The sequence below is a fragment of the Hemitrygon akajei genome, unplaced genomic scaffold (assembly GCF_048418815.1).
Source record: "Hemitrygon akajei unplaced genomic scaffold, sHemAka1.3 Scf000159, whole genome shotgun sequence".
NCBI lineage: Eukaryota > Metazoa > Chordata > Chondrichthyes > Myliobatiformes > Dasyatidae > Hemitrygon > Hemitrygon akajei.
In genome coordinates, this window is record NW_027332045.1 from 375,227 (window position 1) to 379,985 (window position 4,759).

The following is a 4,759-nucleotide window of genomic DNA, read 5'->3' on the forward strand; positions in this document are numbered from 1 at the left end:
AGAGTCTTACCATTGATATTTTATTCTGTGTTTAAACTTGACCTGCAGAAATGAACCTCTTCATCTGTGTTGAACTCCCTCTGCCACTTTGCAGTTCTGCATCCGAGGTGAGGAAATAGATTGCTGAGCCTCTGGCTAGGATCATTATGTCCTCATTGTCCACGGGAATGGTACCGGAGGATTGGAGGGAGGCGAATGTTGTCCCCTTGTTCAAAAAGGGTCGTAGGGATAGTCTGGATAATTATAGACCATTGATCCTTACATCTGTGGTGGGAAAGCTGTTGGAAAAGATTCACAAAGATAGGATTTATTGGCATTTAGAGAATCATGGTCTGATCAGTGACAGTCAACATGGCTTTCTGAAGGGCAGATCGTGTCTAACAAGCCTGATGGAGTTCTTTTAGGAGGTGACCAGGTATATAGATAAGGGTAGTGCAGTGGATGTGATCTACATGGATTTAGTAATGCATTTGATAAGGTTCCACACGGTAGGCTTAATCAGAAAGTCAGAAGGCATGGGATCCGGGGATGTTTGACCAGGTGGATTCAGAATTGGCTTGCCTGCTGAAAGCAGAGAGTTGTGGTGGAGGGAGTACATTTGGATTGGAGGGTTGTGACTAGTGGTGTCCCACAAGGATCAGTTCTGGGACCCCTACTTTTCGAGATTTTTATTAACGACCTGGATGTGGGGGTAGAAAGATGGGTTGGCAAGTTTTCAGAAGACACAAAGGTTGGTGGTGTTGTGGATAGTGCAGAGGATTTTCAAAGATTGCAGAGAGACATTGATAGGATGCAGGAGTGGGCTGAGAAGTGGCAGATATTCAACTTGGAGAAGTGTGAGGTGGTACACTTTGGAAGGACAAACTCCAAGGCAGAGTACAAAGTAAATGGCAGGATACTTGGAAGTGTGGAGGAGCAGAGGGATCTGGGGCTACATGTCCACAGATCCCTGAAAGTTGCCTCACAGGTAGACAGAGTATTTAAGAAAGCTTATGGGGTGTTAGCTTTCATAAATCGAGGGATAGAGTTTAAGAGACGCGATGTAACGATGCAGCTCTATAAAACTCTGGTTGGGCCACACTTGGAGTACTCTGTCCAGTTCTGGTCACCTCACCATAAGAAGGATGTGGAAGCACTGGAAAGGGTACAGAGGAGATTTACCAGAATGCTGCCTGATTTAGAGAGCATGGATTATGATCAGAGATTAAGGGAGCTAGGGCTTTACTCTCTAGAGAGAAGGAGGATGAGAGGAGAAATGATAGAGATATAGTTGATATTAAGGGGAATAGATAGATAGCCAGCGCCTCTTCCCCAGTGCACCACTGCGCAATACAAGAGGACATGGCTTTAAGGTAAGGGAAGGGAAGTTCAAGAAGGATATTAGAGGAAGATTTTATACTCAAGAGAGTGGTTGGTGTGTGGAATGCACTGCCCCAGTCAGTGATGGAGGCAGATACACTAGTGAAGTTTAAGAGGCTAATGGACAGGTATATGGAGGAATTTAAGCTTAGGGAGGCAGAGTTTAAGGGTCGGCACAACATTGTGGGCCGAAGGGCCTGTACTGTGCTGTATTGTCCTATGTTCTATCTATTTCTCGCTGGAATCTCTTTTAATTTAATTTTTCATTGAAGGCACGACACAGTACAGAAAACGTAATGCATTACATTTTCCTCCATTTTGCTTTGATAACTTACCCCTGAACAACACCACAACGTCATCAGTGGGGCCTTCTGGGAGTTGTAGTCATTGTTCCTCGCACGCTCCCTGTCAAAGCATGTTTCGTCAGCCACCACAGACGTCACCGAAACAGACCCACCGAGGCGCGAAGGGGAATCACACCCGTCCTTGTGGGCGCCGAGGCCGGCGGCACCAACAGAAGCGACTTCGCTGATCTCCGCCATGGCGATGGAGCGGAAGAGGAGGGGCTGATTTTGGGCCGATTTCTTCCAGCCTATCGTAGCTCAGACATAACACTGACCCCTGCTGTCACTGGCTGTGGTGCCTGTCACTCAAATGGGAACTCAGAGGGTGATTAGTTTATGGAAACGTCAGTCAGCCTTCCTGACCTTATGAGTTTGGATTTGGATTTATAACGGGACAGGAAGCAAATTGGGAGAAATGTGAGTTTTTATGTGATGGTGCATCAGTCTCCGAGTTACATTATTGACAATTAAAGGGCAAAGGCCGTTGTGAGGTGATTTACTGGAGGTTATATGGAGATAATATTGGAAGGGATATCAAACTTGGAATTGTTTGGGATATGATTTAGAAAATGGGGGGATTTGTGGGTATCATAATATTCCAGTGATGATTAATGAGGGCAGAATGATTGTTACTGAAACAGGGGAGGTTGTGTTACTGGCTGGGTCATTTGCTGAGATTCATAATCAGGATAATTTAAGTGAAGAAGTTAAACAATGTAGGGATCTGTTTTTCAGTGCTGGAATGATGTGCTGGAAGTCAGCTGTAGCAATGATAGTATCACTGATGGAGAGATTTCTTTGTATGAATTTAAGAAGTCTATTAATAATGCAGGTCAGGTGTTCCCAGGAAAGAGTGATATTTGAAATTGTAATTGTTTCTAATTCGCTTTTGTGAAAATATTAAATGTTTGAATTGTGCATCTACTTTCCTCATGGAAAATGGAAATAGTAGTGCCAATTCTAAAACCTGGCAGATCCCCATCTGATCCTTCTAGTTAAGGGCCTATATCGTGAATGTCTCATTTATGTAAACTTATGGAATGTATGGTAATCAAGCGCTTGAGTTATATTTTGGAAAGAGTGGTGATAAGGTGTTTTATTAGAGTGGATTTTGAAAGGGTGAAATGACATTAGATTCAGTTTTAGGTTTGGAAGATGATATTCGGAAAACACAATTAAATAAAGATGTTGTAATAGCAGTATTTCCTGATACTGGAAGGGGAAATGATATGGAAGAAAGGACGTTTGATTAAATTAGGAGTGAGGGGGACATTGTATAATTTTTCTGAGTTTTCTTTGAATGGACTGTCTAAGTACTGGTCGGCATGTGATGTTTGTGTTTCTGTGAGATAGAGAATGGGATCCCACAAGGCAATAATTGTAGCCCTTCATTATTTAATATTATGATGAATGATATTTTCTCTGAGATGGGAAAATGGGATACCCTGGGTAAATCACAATATACAGATGACGTAGCTTTATAGATTAGAGGTATTAATTGCAATTTACAATTAATAGGTCAAACAGTGGGCAGATTGATGAGGATCTTAAGCTTTCAGTCATTAAAACACATTATGTGGTTTACAAACAGCATTAATAGACATGCACTTGATTTTAAATTATGTCATTAATATCTTGAGGAAGTGTCAGTGGTAAGATTTCTCAGTATGTGGATGGATAATAAGCTGACGAGGAAGCACCTATCAGTAAAATAATTGATAAATGTAAAGGAGCTTTAAATCTCCTCAGACACCTATGTGGGTATTCTTGGGTGCAACGTGAAAATCTTTGTTGACCAATTATGTTTGTTTAATTTGATCTGTTCTTGATTATGTCTGTGTGGCTTATGGATCAGCTTCATCTTCAAATTAAAAATGTTTGTATGTGATACAATTACTGACTTTAAGATTGTGTTCTGGTGCGGTAATGTTGTCTCCTGTTTTGGCTTTACTGATTGCAATGGGACAATAGCCCTCAAAGTAACAGAGGTTCAAGTTGATGTCAACATACTGGATTAATTTGCGGGGGACAAGGAAATGATCATCCTGTTAAAGGTGTGCTCGAGGATGGTTGGGGACATCAGAAGAAGAGTGTTTTTTTGTTTTGGGTGGCTGGGTTCTTACCACGCTGGGAATACGGGTGTATTTGATGATACAATATGTCCCACTGTAGCTTTCTCTGTAGCCCCACCTTGTTTTTTCCAATGACTTCAGTTGATTTTATGTTACACCATCGGATTCGGTTCTGCCTGAGAGTCTGTTGGTTCATTAGTATATTAATGAAAGTTATTATCATACAGTAACCATTTTTACAGATGAATCCAAAGATAAGTTAACTGGGGATGTTGGTGTGACTGTTTTTGTGTGCCTGAATTGCAGGTAATGATACAGAAATGACTTATGGCCATTTATCAGCATAGGAAACAGAATTCTTTGCCAACAGTTTAGGCTTACAGTGGGTGGAGGAAATTGGTCCTTATAATTTGCTCAGAGTACATTTCAGTTTTGATGAGTCTTAAACAGGTCATTCTGGCAGTAGGTCAGATTGACTGTTGGAAACTTGTCAAACGGTATTTCATAGATAAAGTTTGATTTATATGTCTGCACATTATGGGCCCTGCACATCACACTGTTGAGGGAAATGATGATGTTGACTGTTTAGCACCAAAAGCTATTAAATGTTAAGCTGTGGATATAGACCTTCCACTTAGCAAATTAGAAGCTAAAGGGTTGGTAGTGTTAAGAATTAGGGGCTTATGGCAAGACGTAGGATAATGGACATAAGGACATACACCTTTACAGAATACATAAACCTGTTGGGTTTATAGAAGAAGAGCTTAAAACAAGGGAAGGAATGATATTGACATGACATAGAAATGTCAACACTATGCTTAATTATGCCTTGTAACTAATTGGAAAACATCATTCTGTGTCGTGTACATTTTGTCATTATGAAACTGTTGAAACACATACTATTTCAATGTGAAGCGTATAAGGCTGAAGAAAAATCAAATGCAGTCTTCAGTACAATCTTTGCGAGGGTAGATAGTTTTCAAA